This window comes from Emydura macquarii, unplaced genomic scaffold (genome assembly GCF_026122565.2).
Source record: "Emydura macquarii macquarii isolate MOO-44397 ecotype Brisbane River unplaced genomic scaffold, CSIRO-AGI_Emac_v2 contig_383, whole genome shotgun sequence".
NCBI classification, from domain to species: domain Eukaryota; kingdom Metazoa; phylum Chordata; order Testudines; family Chelidae; genus Emydura; species Emydura macquarii.
The window spans coordinates 5,975,688-5,994,679 of NW_027130520.1; the positions used below are offsets into that span (position 1 = coordinate 5,975,688).

Here is an 18,992-nt window from a genome sequence, read left to right on the forward strand (position 1 = left end):
TACAAGCTCTAGCTTCAGTAAAGTAATTGCCAGTGCTGTTATAGTAGCCATGTGGCATTCCCTGCATAGATTAGAAACTCAATGTGATAAATTCTCAGTTAGTGTAAATTGGTGTAGCTTCACTGACTTCAGTGGAATTTATGGTGAAAATTGGCATAAATTCCGCTAAAGTCAGTGAAGCTACACCAATTTACACTGAGGATCTGGCCCAGTTCTCTTTCATCTCTGGATGCATCTTACACGCAGTACACCACTACATTTCCTGAGCTGGTAGTCACTGGTTCTGTCTGTTGATTGGGGTCCTGAAGCTTTCTCTTAAGTTGACTCTTTATAATGCACTAGACCAGTGGTTTTCAACCATTTTTCATTTGCGGACCTCTAAAAAATTTCAAATGGAGGTTCGGGCCTCTTTGGAAATCTTAGATGGTCTGCAGACCCCAAGTTGAAAACCACTGCACTTGTTTTCTGCAACATATATTCTTCTTGTTATTCTATTCTTGCTCATCTCCATTCCACTATAGGTGTGTGCATGCCTCTGTGCATGGTTACCTGGAACTTTTTTCCCCTGAGCAGATCCCGTAGAGCTGACTCTGGCACCCCCTGGAGCATCGCGCACATGCCGTGGTATATGAGGCGCTGCCAGCCCTACGCCCCCTCTGTTCCTTCTTTCTGCCCGTGATGATTGCTGGAACTAGCCTTGCTCTCAGCAAGTGCCATTCCCCTTGTTTGGACTTGTTTGATATTCTAAGTTAGTTTTAGTTAGTTAAGTGGTGTTAAGTGTTGTTAAGAGTAGTTAGAGATAAGGCAAGTCCCTGCGGGGACTTCAAGCGGCCGGGCCATGCACAGGTCACCGGGCTTCAAGCCATGTGCCTCCTGTGGGAAGGCCTTCCCACTCAGCGACCCCCATGACTGCTGTCTTAAGTGCTTGGGAGAAGCCCACAGGAAAGAGAAGTGCAAGATCTCCAAGACTTTCAAACCGAGGACTCAAAAAGACCAGGAAATCCGTTTGAAAGCCCTGCTGATGGAGGCAGCACTCCGTCTGGCGTCGAAGCCGGCCCGCTCCGCCTCAGTACTGAGCGTGGCCTCGGTACAGAGGCACCGTTGGCACCGCCCTCAACTTGGCACCGTGCAACATCGCCGGCACTGAAAAGGAAGAAGCAGCGCTGACAGTATGGGCAGGGTCGAGTATGGAGAGGCACTGGACCTGGCCGTCGAGACTTCTCCGGTGCCTGCATCTCTGGTCAGCGAATCTCCCCCGACTCCTGGGAGTGGGAAAGTGCCCTTGCCTACGCCACCTCCGCGTCCCCTTCCCCCACTGAGGGAAAAGGTGCCGGTGTCATGGGGGAAACCCGAATTGGGTCCCCCTGAATGGTGGTGGAGATCCCTGGTACAAGGAGGACCGTCTCCGAGGATAGAGCAGAGCCGCTCCCCCAGTAGTCGCTCCAGGTTGGTGGCGTCAAGCTGACCTGTCCTGGCACAGGACATGGAGTCTCCCTCTCAGCGCCAATGTCAATCCCCGGCACCAGAGACAGTGCACACCAGGAGGCGGCACCGGTCGAGGTCTGCCTGGCGGTGCTAGAACAGCTCCCGTTCCAGATCCCTGGCACTGAGAAGTTGACCCGTACCCAGACAGCGCAGAACCCGGTCGCCATCAGAGGACCCGGCACTGATGGGTTCACTCTCACCGAGGCGGCGTGGAACCCGGTAGCCGGAGGAAGACCCGGCACCGCAGAGTTTGCGGCGCGAAACCCAGTTGCTGGAGTCTGGCTCAGCACTGAGGAGGTCGGGGCGGCGCCGATCTCGGTCACCGAAGGGGTCTGCAGGACTGCAACGCAAGCAGCACTGGAAATCATCAGTACTGAAACGATGCTCCGGTACCTCTAGCTCTTCAGAGCGCACCCCCGCTCGTCGGCACCACTCGCGGCGACAGAGGCAGTCCTTATTGTCCTCCAGGTCGGAGGCATCAAGAGGGCGGTCCCAGCATGGAAGAGTGCCCAGGCCCAAGGACGAACACGGCACCGCTGGTCCAGGGCCTCTGACTATGATGATGGCTCGGAGTCTCCCAGGGGCACAGTTGTCGGGCGAGCCAACACCCCCACAAAGCATCACAGCCTGTGGTGCAGTCAGCCTCGGGTTGGCCTCAGGGACAATGGCCGCAACAATGGCCTTATATTGGGGCCCATGGGGTAACCAGGTGGGGCCGGGGCCCCAATCCATTATGTCGTCAGGGGTGCAGTCCGTGCCTCCAGCACAGGAGAAGGCCCATAGGCACCACTCTTTGGATGAGGAGTCTCACGAGCAACTCCTCTTGCAGGACTCCTCAACCTGGGAGCGGTGGAAATGGTCCCTCCAGGCAGAAGGGGGAAGGGATTCTATTCGAGGTACTTCCTCATCCCCAAGGTGAAGGCGGGGCTAAGACCCATATTAGACCTGCATTGTCTAAACAAATATGTCAAACAACTCAGGTTTTGCATGGTCTCCATAGCCTCCATAATCCCTTCCCTGGATCCAGGAGACTGGTATGCCACCCTCGATCTCAAGGACGCATACTTCCATGTGTCTATCCTCCCCAGCCACAGGTGTTTTCTCCATTTCACGGTGACTGGCTTCCACCACCAGTTTACAGCCCTGCCCTTTGGCTTATCTTTGGCTCCAAGGGTGTTTACCAAGTACATGGCGGTAGTGGCTGCCCACCTGAGATGAAAGGGTGTGCAAATTTTTCCTTACCTGGACGATTGGCTGATCAAGGGCCAGGTCCAGGTCCCAAGTGCAGGAAAGTGTGACCCTCACTTGCTCCATGTGCAGCAGCCTCGGACTACTTATAAACGACCAGAAGTCCACACTGACCCCCGTGCAACAAATAGAATTCATTGGGGCTACCCTAGACACTTCCCAGGCCAGAGCCTTCCTACCTCAGCCACATTTCAAGGCAATGGTCTCTATTATCTCCCAGCTGAACTGATGCCCCTGGACAACAGCCAGGCACTGCCTACAGCTGTTAGGCCACATGGCAGCCTGCATGTACGTAGTGAGACTAGCTCACCAGAGGCTCAGACCACTTCAGGCATGGTTGGCCTCGGTATATGTTCCGAGCAGACACGCATTGGACCGGGTGGTCACAGTTCCCCCGCTCGTCTTAGCCTCCCTAAATTGGTGGCGGACTCCCAGGGCAGTGATGAAGGCCATTCCGTTCAGGGAACTGGTCCCATCAGTCACCCTAATTTCCAACGCCTCGGATGCAGGATGGGGAGCCCACATCAGCGCCAACCTAGGCACTCAGGGGCTCTGGTTGAGGGGAGGAGAGGCGCCTGCACATCAGTGTGAAGGAGCTGAGGGCCATTTGCATAGCGTGCAAGGTGTTTCTTCGATTCCTGACAGGCAGAGTGGTGCAGGTGCTGACGGATAACACCACAGCTATGTTTTACATAAACAGGCTGTGGGGGAGTGCGCTCCTCAGCCCTCTGCGAGGAAGCTATCCATCTGTGGGACTTTGCTGTGAGGCATGATTTCCACTTGACTGCCTCTCACCACCCAGGAGTGAGGAACAATGAGGCGGATCACTTCAGCAGGTTGTTTCTACCCGCCACGACTGGTTGTTGCATCCAGAGGTGGTGGCTGTGATCTTCCAGAAGTGGGGCGTTCCCCAACTGGACCTATTCGCGTCGGCCTGGAACACGAAGTGTCCAAGGTTCTGCTTGCTCCAGGGTTACAAGACTGGGTCAATCTCCAACACGTTCCTCATGGACTGGACGGAGACCCTCATGCATGCATTTCCGCCCATTCCGCTCCTACCCAAGGTCCTGCTGAAAATAAAGAGGGAGAGTGCGAACATTATACTCATCACTCCAGCCTGGCCAAGACAGCACTATTTCAGCATGCTGCTGGACCTTTCAGTTGCCCCACCCCTGGAGCTCCCAATGCAACACGACCTTCTATCCCAGGACCACGGTCACCTGTTGCACCTGAACCTGGACTGCCTGCACCTCACGGCCTGGAGACTCTGTGGCTGATGGAAGGAGAGAGAGCCTGCTTGGTGCAGGTCCAGCAGGTCCTGCTCGGCAGCAGGAAACCTTCTACACAGGTCGTGTATTGGACTAAGTGGAGGTGGTTTACCTAGTGGGCAGAGTCCCGGGGTATTCCACCCAGCCTTTCATCTATACAAGCGATCTTGGAGTACCTGCTCCAGCTAAAGCTCCAAGGTCTGGCACTGGCCTCGCTGAAGGTTCACCTGGTGGCCATTTCAGCCTTCCATCAGCCGCTAGAGGGGAGATCTCTGTTCTCCCACCCCAGGTCGGTCAGGTTCCTCAAGGGGGTGGAGAGGCTTTATCTATAGGTCCGTAACCCGGTGCTTCCCTGGGATCTCAGCCTGGTCCTCTCAAGACTCACGGGGCACCCCGTTGAACCCATGGCTTCATGCCCTCTGCTCATGCTTTCATGGAAGGTATCCTTCCTGGTGGCCATTATCTCAGCTAGGAGGGTCTCCGAGATTAAGGCCTTGACCTCGGAGCCCCCTTATACGGTATTTTTTAAGGATAAGGATAAGGTACAGTTGAGGCCGCATCCAGCCTTCCTGCCCAAGGTGGTTTCCCAATTTCATTGTAACCAAGATATTTTTCTCTCCGTGTTTTTTCCCAAACCGCACAGTTTGGAGGAGATGGCATTCGCTGGACGTGAGACAAGCCTTCTACATCGAGCGTACAAAGCCATTCCGGAAATCGACGCAGCTCTTCGTCACAGTGCCCAACCGGATGAAAGGCTCACCTGTCTCCACCCAGCGCATCTCCTTGTGGATTACATCATGCATCAAGTTCTGCTATGAGCAGGCGAGGGTTCCGCTTCCAGGAACCATCACAGCGCACTCAATCAGAGCTCAAGCCTCATCTACAGCCTTCCTGGAGAGCGAGCTTCTGCAGGACATCTGCAAAGTCACCACCTAGTCATCGATGCACACCTTCATGTCCCACTACGCCATCGTCCAGCATGCCAGAGAAGACGTGGGATTCGGCAGAGCAGTGCTGAGGGCAGTTCGCCGGTAACTCCGACCCACCTCCAAAGGTATTGCTTGTTAGTCATCTATAGTGGAATGGACATGAGCAAGCACTCGAAGAAGAAAACAAGGTTACTTACCAGTAACTAATATTCTTCGAGATGTGTTGCTCCTGTCCATTCCACAATCCACCCTCTGTCCCCGCTGCCGGAGTTGGCAGAAAGAAGGGACTGAGGGGGCGTAGGGCCAGCAGTGCCTCATATACTGCGGCATGTGTGTGGGGCTCCATGGGGCACCGGAACCGGCCCTACGGGATCTGCTAAGGGGAAAAAAGTTCCGGGTAACCGTGCACAGAGGCGTGCACACACCTATAGTGGAATGGACATGAGCAACACATCTCGAAAAACATCAGTTACTGGTAAGTAACCTTGTTTTTTGTTCTCTCAGTTCTACAACCCAGAATGTTGTCTTTTGTTTTGTGCTGCTAAGTTTTAGATTTTTTTAACATTTTTTTCTAATAAGCAAGTCATTAAAAAGTCCAGATATAATACAACAGACTAATCAAAGTCCAGGTAAAATCGGGTAGGATGAAAAGAAGTGTTGGATCACAAAAATCCTCCATCTGCCTGTCTGACACTGACCAAATCATTGACCCTATACACTGTGTCACACTTCTTAGTACAGTAACATTCTCCTCAGCAACTTCTGCAGTCTCCACTGCAGTTTTCCCATATCTGCTTCATTCACTCATCATCTCATTTCACAACATAGATGAAAGGCATATCTTTTGTCTCTTAATTGTGCAATTGTATTATTGACAACAAATTTTAAAAGCCTTTTGGGGCACAGTTTTCATAAAGGATACTTTGCAAAATTATATTGTATGAGATTGTAATCCTGCTGGTTTTTTTTTTTTTTTTTAAAGTGTTTTACTGTTGAGGCAAGCCACAGCAAATTTCATTTATCAAAATATATGAAGCAATTTTTAACACTAAAAATTTTAGGGTACCAGCTTTGTGCCACAGTGGTAAATTTTCTGTACTTCTAATTGGCAGTTCAGGATTCAAATCCAGGATTCAGTCTGTGTTCCCAGGCATGATGTAGATTTTGGGAGTATTGTGGAGAGGATACACTCAGTCTTCAATAGCAGATGCTAGACCAATGGAGTTCTGAAGGGAGCTCATTTCAAAACTCTTGTTTGAAAAGAACATAAGAATGCCCGTACTGGCTTAGACCAATGGTCCATCTAGCCCAGTATCCTGTCTTCCGGCAGTGGCCAATGCCAGGTGCTTCAGAGGGAATGAATAGAACAGGTAATCATCAATTGAAAGGAGAATAATACAAAAACTTTGTATAATTAGGGCATGGGTGGAAAGTAGAAAAGAATAAAAGTAAGGCATTTATGATTATGTTGGTTCAACTTCAACCTTCTGCTGCTCACAGATTAGATTTCATTAACTGACCAGGATTCTCACTCTCTGGAAGGACTCCATCCTGTGGGGGATAGTGTTGGATGGCAACGGTATAGTGCCTGGGGAATTGTAATATTAGTAAGTGGTTGTCATAAAGCAAATAAAAATGAAAACAACAAACCCATAAAATTTAACCCACCCATTTTGTTTAAAAATTGATAATAAATATCATTTGCAACATATGTAATGTACTGTCCAATATAGAACATTTTGAAATATAAAAAAGTATGTTGTTTACTGGAGATTTATCTGCTACAGTATCATAATAATCCCAACATGTCATCTTCCCCCTCTTTCCATCCTTCCCCCTGCTTCCATTTATTATTACTGTTTTTAATAGAATATAAGAAAATAAATCATTGTCTGAATCACTGACTTTACAGTGTGACTGGAGTGGGGAGACACAACCTTTTAATTTGTGGTGTGACTTTGGTTTAAACAGTCTTCTGTTTAGGTCTGTGCTGCAACCACATGGAATTAGTGTCACTTTTTGTAGTGTTCCTCATGAAGAAGAATTTTCTCCTCACATTTAGAAACTCTCCGTATTGGAAAACAGCTTTCTTCTTTAACTTGGAGAGAAAACTAAATTAAAAAAGGAATTGTAGAAAAGCAATTCACCCCGAAAGTTTGGATGCAAACATTTCCCCATGTGAATATTGGCATTTAGCAAGCAACATTTTGACAAAATGACTCAATTTTTATTTTACCGTATAAAACAGAGACCCCAAATTAACGATTTCCTCTCATCCTTAAAATACTTTAAAGTACTTTAAAATACTTAAATTGCATAAAAGTAGGGTTTAATTTCTTTTAAAATAACTAATAATTAGCAAGATATAACAAATAAGATAAATGTACCATAACATAAAAAATAAGACTCTTTTAAAATAAGCATTGTTATACCATTTTGCTGCCTCCAGTAAGGGGCAATTCCTGCTCCATCCTTGGAGATATTTGTGTGTGGGATGGTGGAGTTTATTTGCTTGTTTTTGTTTTTTTAAGATTTCTTAGGAATTTCTGATGTCTGCATTACAAATTATAAAGTTTTGCCATTTAAGAAAATGGCCAACATTTCCCATTCCTATCAGTGTTGGAATTCGTTAAATACAAAATTGTGAATGGTGATTATCACTACTACAAAAAGCGAAAACAAACATGGAAAATGCTTTAGAGCCACTTCAAAATTGCTAGTCATCAGGGCTGGCCCGAGACCAAAAGGCGCCCCAAGTGAGGAGCGTCTTCAGCATTCGCTCCCTCCTTTTGCTAAACTTTTGAATACCTTATTTTTTATTGCATTTGTAGCCCATTTCAGGACTTTGATGCACAATTTGCATGCATGATTTATCCCCCTATCATATAAGACGATAAATTTGCATGCTAGGATTTGTAAAACATTTTACTTTAAATATTCTAGTTTCCCTTTTTTCACAAACAACAAAAACAGCACCCTGAGCCTGGTACCTCCCAAGTCCAGCACCTCAGATGGTTGACTGGGTTGCCTGCCCCTAAATCCGGCTCTCTTTGTCATATGCGAACTGAAATTTATTGATAAAGCATTTCTCACTGGAACTTTACCATCTGACGCTAACCAAGAGCACCAAGTATCCCCCTCCTTCTGCCAAGTGGGCTAGGGGAAGCAGGGCAAGAGTTCTTGGGATGGAACCAGCTCTCAGGAGCAGCAGGAACTTCTCTCACTCCTTTATTCCTATTTACTGACCCCCTCTCCTCTTGCCATTTCTGCAGTCCACACCTCTGCCCCATGATCAATGCATATATATATATTATATATATATATATATATATATATATACACACACATACACACACCACAGAATAATATGAATTAATATCAATGAATTAAAATGTTTTACATAAATAGTAATAAGATATGTGCCTATTATCACCTTAAACCATTTTCTGTCCCATTATATTCATTGTCTGTTTTTCATCTTTTTAGATAAGTTTTCTGGGCCAGCGGCTTTTGTTTTCCTGTGTTTGTGTACAGTGCCTAACACAATAAAGCCTGATCCTGATTTGGGTCTTTGAGCGCTAAAACAGCAATATAAATAACATTCGGCAAGTGAAACCCAGCATAAAAGAGAACAGCAATTGAGACTCTCTCATTATTTTTATTATTATGAATTATAATATTGGGAGAACTGAAGTGTGGGAAAGTGTATAGTGCCTCCCTATGAGAAGCACCAGGATAGAAATGTGCTTTAGAGACTAACTTCTTTACAAGATACAGCATGCCAGTTTTATCTGCTGGCGTGTAAGGGGGAGTAGAACCATAGCTCTGTCTACTCCCTCTTCCATACACCACCCCTGTCTAGCTGTTTATGGTGAGGCAATATCAGATGCGTAGCCCCTGCTTTACCCTTGCACCTGGTCCCAAGTTCCAGGTAGCATGATCACATGGGATTAGGGCATATTCTAGTTCTAAATCAGAACTGTACTAGGTGCTGCCCAAACACATACAAACACCTTACAGTTTAAGAAACTGACCCGTTCCTAGAATCAGTAGGTTAAAATAATTCATTGCACATATAAATATTTCATATTGCTCCATTAAATGACTTATCGAGGCTAGAAAAGAAATACTGACCAGGAGCAGTACAGACTCTTTGAAGGCTACTGTGAAAAGGCCTGGCATTTAAGGTGCCAAAGATCTCCTGTGAGACTGTGAAGTCACTTGAAGGTTAGCGCACTCAGCACATGTAAGGGGATCATTGGGCCTGTAGTTGGTCAATAGGGAATCCCCAATCATTTTCACAATCCAAGCTTCTCATTCATGCCATATGCCAATGTTTAAAAGTCCAGATCCATGTGTTCTGTGGTCACTTCCAAATGCAAATATTTCATAAAACGAAGCAACTGTAGGCCGGTTCCAATTTGTGAATGTAGTCTGGAATTCTTAAAGCAAAAAATTACACATAAAGAGTATAATAGTTGAGAATAGCTTCATGTTATTTGGGTAATTTTGCTGAAAATCTTTCATCAACACAGTTTGTCTTCCTTTGTAAATGCAATATCCCGTTCACTGTCATTTTTTTCAGTTTCTGTACTTCCCTCTTTCCCATTTTTTTCAAATATCAAACATTTAATAATAAAACAATAATGCTTATTTGTTAGATTATATATCTCCTATACCTTTTTGTTTTAAGGAGCTTTTTTAAAATGTATATGCAATAGTCATATAGCAACCATAATTGGTTAATGAAAATCCTTTAATTAAAAAAGGCAATAATATTTAACTTTCATGTGTTTGTGCCGATAATGCTGGAGTTAAGGAGGGAACGAGTGATAGATGGGCTTCTGACAGAAAATAAATACATTGCCAAAAAGCTGGATGGAAATCTGTTCTCTTTTTCAAATGTGGTTTGGAAAATGAAATGCATTTCTAATGTTTTCCACCAAGCACCCAAATTTCTAAGCATGTAGTCTTCAGCTATACTATCTTCCTTATTTTTGATACTACTGTGGGCTACATTTATGTCATAAAAGCATACCTATTGATGATCAATTTATAGAACACTGTTTCTTGTGACCACAATATAAGCATTAGTGTACCTTGTAACCTTTCATCATTTTTTGTAAGACCAGTTAACATAGCTGAAATAATTTTTTATGGTTTAAAAGTTTAATACCCAAATATCTGAATGTAATTTATGGACTGCAGTTGAGACACATAATTCTTGCTTTTTTTTATAAAAATTGTTGCCTTATTTTCCATTCTAATGTTTAGAATACATAATTGCAAGCTTTAGTAGGTGAACAAAGAATTTACCAAGCTCTAAAAAAAAAAAAAAAAGATAAAGAAACAATCTGTTACACTACTGCTGGATAAACATTGAAATGCAATCATTTAAAAATATATATGTAAAAGGATTGTTGGTGGAAACATTAGCAAGTCGTTAAAAATTCACAGATTTTACCACAAGATACTAAGAAAACAAAGTTTTCTAATGAACTCTAGTTATATTGTTTTGTTTAGCTCTCTGCTGCTGCTATTAGGCTAGTGATTTTTTTAAAACCATAAAGGGAAAAGTTATGTACAAAAATTAATCTTATGAAATATTTTTTCAATATTTTGTAAGGAAATACTTGATTTATAGATAGAAGCAATTAAAACAAATGAGAGAGATATTTGTTCTTTATTTTCTTCCCATATTATAGTCTTAAATTGCTAAAGTGGATGTTTTGTAAGTCTTTTTAATTAGTTTCCTTTGTTGTTAGAATTTCAGATTTTTACACAGTAATTTTTCTCTTAAGAAAAATATTTTTAAAGAAATTTCACTATAAACTTTAATCTACAATTGTAATAGCACAAGTTTTCTAATTGTTTTACAAAGCCTTGATTGATTTTTTTAAAGATATTTAAATCAAATCAGTTATTTAAACTGTCTTGATTTCAGTCATTTCACCCTGTTATACCACTTGAATTGATGCTTGTTTATAAATACCTTTTATGGAAATCCTTCTTGTTCTTATTTTCTAGAAGGGTCCATGATCACTCCCTCTAAGATGTTATGGAAAGAAAAGTTGTCCTTCTCTTTTAGTCTCTTACATTGTCTCTTCATTTTCTACACTAATTAGAATGGCTCAAGATGTCGATCTCAACCATTGTTCCAATAAAACATTCAACTATTTGGATAGCATTACATGAAAACTTCATTTCTAATTAGCACTGGCACTTCTGAGGTCATTATAAGAGTTATTAATTTGAGAACATCAGTGGAAATGAATTGTAAAATTACAACTAGAACTGCCCATTTTATTTCAGACATATAGCTTATTAGTTTCCAATACCAAAAGATATCCAAACCTACAGAATGAATTTCACTAATCTTAAACTGTATATTTCACTTTTATTTTGGACTTTGCTTTTTTATTGTGAAGTGGATTGGCATATGCAATAAAATTTGTTTAATTGAGCCAAATATAGTAGAATAAATCTCCCCTCCTCACATTGTGGCTGGTAGAAATAAAAACAAAATTCCAAAAGAAAAATACTACTATAATTTTCTATTTCCTACTTTACCCCAAATACTTGTTTCAAAACTGCGAGTACCCCTTTCACAAATTATTTTTCTCTTAGTGGAATGAATTTTACTTGCAAATCCTTGCTCAGTGTGAATTTTAAATTTTCACATGCAAATATTCATGGATAGTAAATTTGAAATTTGCTTTATCTGAGCATTCCAATCAGAGAACAAAAACATTATGTGATATAGGTGTCCAATGGTAACTAATCATTGCTGCTCATAAGAAAGCCACATTAAACAAAAGTTTTGACTTTCTTTCAAATAATTTTCAATCAGTGGACAGTCTCCAAACAGAGAAAAGATTAAACTGGTCAGTTGTATTATTTGTTACAAATTATTTGCTCAGTTCTCTAGTAACTCTCAACTTAAGAATGTTTTTATAAAACAACTGAAGAAATCAAAAAGGACCTCACCCTAAAAAAAAAAGAAAGAAAGAGAGCTTCAATAATTTATTGTTTCTTTATTGTCTTTGGTCTTCAGATTACTTTTTTAACTCTCCAAAGTTTCCATTTTACATTTTATCTGCCATAGTTTGTTCCTTTCTGTTGGTTTCACTTGGGCTGGATTTCAGTTTTCTGAAGGGTACCTCTGCAACTCAGATAACCTCTTACATCTTTTTTTTTTCTTTTCCTTTCTTATTTTGGGCCATGTGTGCCTTTTGTAACTGCATGTTTATGTAGCTCAGGTGCTGAATCTGAGGATTTTACTAAAATTCTAAATCTTCTAGGGTGAGATTCTGTGCTGTGCTTTTAAGAGGTGTGGCACAGAACTCTCAACTTCAGGGAAGGGACCTACAATTTCATTAAGCCACCATTTCATCTTTCCAATCCTGGGCTGTGCCAGCAAACACAAAGACTCTGCCTGGAATCTCTGCATCACTGTATTCTTTGCCCTGCTCCCAACACACCCGTCCCACGCCCAGCCCAGCCCTCCAGCATGCTGCTTATGCCAGGAGTTGCAAGAGGGTGCTCCAAGATCAGCCTGATGGCTGTCTTCTACATTTCCTCCCCTGGATGAGTATGGAGATTTTAGAGGCCTTTTATAACACTCTGTGCCTTTCGCATGTCATAAAGCGGCTGGAGTAAGGTGAAGCTCTCAACCCCAATGTTTAATGTAACAGTGCTAATATTTGGTATGATCCCTCCCATAAGGATTTTGAATTTAATTATATTGTGTCATAAATATTTGGTGGCTCAGGTGCAGCTTCCTGAACTAACATTTGTGGGTTATTTAGGAATAAATCAGGAGTAGTCTGTCAACTTGGATGGTCTAGAACTAGCTGTTCAAAGAATCAATTGTTAAAGGGGGCTAAAATTTGCTCTTCTAAACCTTGTCCCTGCATGACATTTGACCAGTTTATATGTAGGCAACTGAGGTGACCTATTACAAGATTTAGTTGCTGAAAAATTGGTTCATTTGGATTCTTCAAGATTAAATTTTCCATTGAATGAAACATTGCCTATTGAAGTGAAAACAAACCATTGATGAGTTTGATTATACTGCAAGTGAGACAACTTTGGTATCATCATCATCGAAACATATTCTTGTGTAATTTATACTAACTGGCATAAAAAGTATGATATTGCTTAATCATATTTTACAACATAATACATTGATTGCAGTGCTGACTCTCATTTCTATGACTGTTAAGTAAAGGTACCACCATTTGATTGACAGTTTGTAATATTGAAGGTCAGACATAAATCCCCAAAAGCACAGCAATTATAAATAAAGGTTTCTTTAAGATATTTGCCTTTCTGTATTGTGCCTTTATTCAGCAATTTACATTATAAAAAAGTCTCACAACTGCAGGTGAAATCTTACCTACCATGTGTTCTCTAAAGCCAACACAAAATTGGCAGGCTGTCCTCAGAGTTTCCTTGCTTTTATGATTTTTATTTCTGCCTATAATACTATTTTAACACAGTTATCTTGTATTTGATATATGGCATATATAAAGCTTGATACATGCATTTCATATAACTTCTGTTTTGAAATCCATAATGTTTTTAAGTTGCTGCAGTGGAAGGGGAGAAAGGATTTGTTTTCTGTGTCTGAGGTGTAGTTTAACATAATTAAATTGTTTCCATTTCGTGACCAAAAAACTGCAATTTTATTATAGTGAAGCCATTTATAGTGAAGCCAATTAAAATAAAATAAAATAATCATTTGAACTATGGTTAGTTTTAATTTGTTTAAACTTTTCATGTTCTGACATCATTTTATATGCTGAAATACTTAGTATTTTAAATTTTTCTCTTGATTTGTATTAACTCTTAGAACAATAAATACAAGTATACTTGTCCTTAGTGCACTTTACTGAGGCAATAGATTTATTCCTGTTTTTTCTCTTCCTCTCTCTAGCAGGAGCAATGACTCCTTCCCCTCTTCTGCTCCCAATCTCTTTGCCCATTTAAAACAAAAAAAAGGTACTCCGCTCCCTTACTTCTCCCCTAGAAGCACTGAAACATATCTCCTTCCTAGAAGCCATGAACAGACTCTTTGCTCACCTTGACTCTAATGCGAGTCCCACATCCCCTCTTAAAATATACTGTGTTCCAGGCCATACCTTCCTGCTTCAGCTCCTGATTCAATATGTCCTTTACTAGAGTCACTGCAGGTATCAGAGGGGCTCCTGAGTAGATTTTCAACTCCCGTTGAAAGTCAGTCCTCTGCCCACTTCAGTGGTCTCTTGGGAGGATGTAGACTGTCTTTGAGCTCCTATGGCCTGGATCCTAGGCCACTGGGGAAGAGTACTGCTCCCCGAGTCCAGGTGGGATATTGGGCTACAGAGCTCCAACGTTCAGTTTACTGCTGCCTTCTCTCCTGTCCCCCATGGCTGCCTCAGTCCTACTGATTGAAACTATTGACTTCATGGGGCTCCTGAGACTTTAAAGGAGTCTGCTGCTGCTGTGAGAGGACTGCAGGGACCGTATGCCCCAAAGTCCTACCAACAGAAGGAGGGGGGCATCAGGGGAAGTTGGCTAGCCTATTCCCCGGTCCCTTGGTATGCTGACAGATGCTGCAGGGGTCTCCTTTGTGTGGAGGATACTAGCGCATTCTTAAAGGACTGCTGCCCCTGGCAAATTCCATGAAGAACGGCAACCTAGATGGTTGCTCCAGAGAAGGGAATTAGCTGGGCCACATGACTCACAAAGTCTTGGCTTTGCTGAGTTCTGTAGCTGCTGCTCCCACTACTGTAAGTTGCAGTATTTTGGACAGTTACTGTAGAATACTGTAATACCTAGTAACAGAGGGCTGCATTAGTTGGACCAGGAGAAATAACTTGGGTTTTTTTTAAGGTTTAAATAGAGCAGTACCATTACAGAAGTTACTTGTATTTAATAAATCCCAGTTGGGGGCATAGTTTACTTTCCATAAAATGTTTAGCTGTTTGTTTGTCCTCTGGTTTCTTATAGTTGATTTTAATAATATGTGCTTGAACACTCATTTCAAGGATATTTTGCTGTTATATATAATTAAAATTGACATCGAAAGGTCTTGATTGTGGTAATTTACTATAAAATAATTCAGAAAAGATTTTTTTAAAACTTACTGTTACACTTTTTATATTAACTGTGAGTAAATACAATTTACATCATATTTGGTTTCAAATGTTTTGTTTGTTGAAAAGTATTTTCCAGTAATATTTAAAGCAGATTTTTTTCTTTTGTAGTATTTTTAATTATAACAAGATCTTAAGTTGAATATAATATGAGTGCTATGCTTCTGTTACTGGGAGACCCATGCCCCATTTGTAATGAGACATTTGTTAACTTCTGTATACAGCTTGTGGTTCATTCCATAAATATTTGTGGGTTCTCTGATGTCCCTCACAGAGTTTTATCTATGACAAATTTATACCATAGTTCTTGAAGTGCTTTGTGAATGGTTGGATCTTTTTGCAAAATGGTTTGCTAAAATCTTTCTGTTCTATGTATAACATTTTTATAAGCATTTCTATTATCAGTTTTGCAGCCATTCAGCTGGGGGAAAAATTAATTCTGTGTTTATATATAATTTGATTCTATTGAGAAACTTGCACAGACAACCATATGCTGATTTAGTCAAGAGAAAGGATTTGAACAAATTATTATACATTTGAGCACCATTCAAAGCTGTAATAGCAAAATGCTCAACAATCTAGGGTGGCTTTTTTTTTTATGTGAGTTGGGCCCTTAACTCCCACTGACTTTCAGTGGGTGTTGGGCAGCTGTCTCCTGTAAGTGCTTTTCAAAATCCTATCCTTAATATTCTTCTAATGTTTCAGCTCTTATTCTCCACATCGGTGTCTTATCTCATTGCATTGTTGATCAGGTTGATTACACAGTACTAGAATATTGATAAGGGTAACATGCAGTGTTTTGGGTGCATTTTAGGGACCATTTAAACTTTGTTTACTGGCAGAACTCTAACTCATTTCCAAATTCTAAAAGCATTTCATATGCTTTCTCACTGGCTTGTCTGAATTTTCCCATTAGAGAACAGTGGACGATACTCTGATTAATCACTGGTAGTCTAGACTAGGGAAAATAATGAGATAGTAGCTGGCATCATTATTGGCCTAGTTGGTTTTCTTGAGTCCTTATGACTTCTAGTGGCAAGGCAGTTTGGATTAAATGGCAAAAGGCACTACAACTGTGAAGGTGACACTGAACAGAATATTGCAAGAATATAGCTATGTACAGATGAAAATTGTCCTTACAGACTAGGGAGAAGACAGTTTTTGGTTCACAATAACAGAACATTGGGAATCATTAGGAAAATGATAGATAATAAGACAGAAAATATCATATTGCATCTTTATAAATCCATGGTACACTCACATCTTGAATACTACATGCAGATCTGGTTGCCCCATCTCAAAAAAGATACATTGGAATTGGAAAAGGTATAGAAAAAGGCAACAAATATTATTAGGGGTATGGAACAGCTTCCATAGGAGGACAGATTAATAGGACTGGGACTTTTCAGCTTGGAAAAAAGACGACTAAGGGGGGATATGATAGAGGTCTCTAAAATCATGACTGGTGTGGAGAAAGTAAATAAGGAAGTTTTATTTACTCCTTTTCATGACACAAGAACTAGGGGTCACCAAATGAAATTAATAGGCAGCAGGTTTAAAATGAACAAAAGGAAGCATTTATTTACACAATGCACAATCAACCTGTGGAACTCTTTGCCAGAGGATGTTGTGAAGGCCAAGATTATAAGAGGGTTCAAAAAAGAACAAGATAAGTTCATGGAGGATAGTCCATCAGTGTCTATTAGCCAAGATGGGCAAGGATGCAAAACCATGCTTTGAAGTGTCCCTCACCCCTGTTGCCAGAAGCTGGGAATAGGCAACAAGGGATGGATCACTTGATGATTACCTGTTCTGTTCATTCCCTCTGAAGCACCTGGCATTGGCCACTGTCAGAAGACCAAATACTGGGCTAGATGGACCACTGATCTCACCCAGTGTGGATGTTCTTATGTTCTTACAACAATATCCATATTTATTTAAACCAGGGGATGATGATAATATTTTTTTAAATGTATTTGGTATCAGCTTTATTTTTCAAATGGCAAAAAGAAGCTCAGGACTTAGGAGTGTAAGAGAAGAGAAAAGTCTAAGATTTCTCAGTTCTTCTTCAAGTGATGTCCCTATGGATGCTCCACTTTAGGTGTCGTCACGTCCCACAGCCTCGATTGGAGATCTTCTCAGCAGTACTCACTCAGGCCGCGTGCACGCAGCTCCTGTCTCGTGGAGCTATTGGCGCGTCTTCTATCGTGTACGCTGCCCAACCCTCTCAGTTCCTTCTCAACTGTCCATGGGCCAAGATGGAGCGTTACCAGCAGTCAGAAATTTTTTCCTCATTAACGGTTTTAGAATTAGTTATTAGTCTAGTTTAGCATAGTTACGTTTAATTTAGTCATTTATTTGTTCTAAAAAAATTTTAAAAATTAATAAACGTATTAGAACTTTGGGCAGTGCGCAACGCTTGCCGACACTTTCTACCGCACATAAGGAACAAATCAATACAGATAATGACGGACAACATCGCGTGCATGTTCTACATAAACTGCCAGATGGGAGCAAGATCCCCACTCCCAGTGCAGCGAATCAGTGAGACCATGAAATTGATGTATACAAGACAATATCAACATACTGGCAGCATATGTGCCTAGCAAACAAAACATCATCGCAGACAATCTAAGACGACATTTCGCACAAAATCATGAGTGGGAATTGAACAACGAAGACATCAAAGAAATTTTCCACCAATGGAGACATCCAGCGATAGATCTCTTTGCCACGAAACAGAATTGCAAATTCCACCTTTTCTACTCGAGAGCATGACTGAGACCAGGATCGATGGTAGATGCCTCCATACTCAACTGGGGCAAAGGACTACTATATGCGTTTCCATCCATCCCAATGATACACAAGACCATGCAAAAATTCAAGGCTGCCAAGGCAACTGTGGTAATGATAGCACCAGCTTGGCTGAGACAAACTTGGTTCTCAGATCTCCTGAGCATGTCAATACACAAACTGATCACGCTTCCCCCCGAGACTCGATCTTCTCTATCAGGATGCGGGCCAAATTTATCACCCAGAAATATGAAAACTTCACTTCATAGCATGGCTAATAAGTGGTTCTGTCCTGAAGAATTGCAATGCTCTGAACAGGTGAGACAGATATTAATAAACAGCAGAAAGCTAACAACAAGGAAGACTTACTTGCAGAAATGGCATAGATTCCAATCAAGGTGTGAAGAGCGATGAATTGACGCATCATCTTCTTCTATTCCAATAGTTCTCAAATATATAATGGAACTAAAGAAATCAGGGTTATCAATTAGTTCTGTAAGAGTACATCTGTCGGTGATCACCGTATTCCACAACAAAATAAACGATAAGACAGTATTCTCTCACCCGATAGTAAAAAGATTTTTATCAGGGTTACAGAGAGTATTTCCAGTAGTTCGTGCCCCTGCGCCATCGTGGGATTTAAGTTTGGTACTCAGAGCCGTTACAAGATCACCATTTGAGCCTCTAGCAACATGTTCATTCCTCCACATGTCCATGAAGGTTTCATTTCTGGTTGTTATTTCATCTGCCTGATGAGTAGGAGAGATTAGCGTGCTGATGGCTTATCCCCCCTACATGATATTTCACAAAAATAAAATCACCCTTAGACCACACCCTAAATTCCTACCAAAGGTAGTGTTGGATTTCCATATTAACTAACCCATACACCTACCTACCTTTTATCTGAAACCACATTCCAATCCACATGAGGCGGCACTACACACTCTGGACATCAGAAGGGCCATAGCTTTCTACCCGGAGAGAACAAAACCACTTTGAAAATCAGACAAATTGTTCATGACATTAGCAGAGCACTCGAAGGACAAGGCCATCACCAGCCAAAGACTATCTACGTGGATTTCAACATGCATTCACTTATACTATGGGCAAAAAGGCTTACAGGTTCCCTC

The 18,992-nt window shown here is 41.7% G+C and overlaps 1 protein-coding gene across 6 annotated transcripts in view; it reads left to right on the forward strand.

Moving 5' to 3' along the window:
* The window catches only part of VPS13B (vacuolar protein sorting 13 homolog B), an 819,784-nt gene that overhangs the window by 540,541 nt on the left and 260,251 nt on the right, over positions 1–18,992 (forward strand). The window lies entirely within an intron of this gene.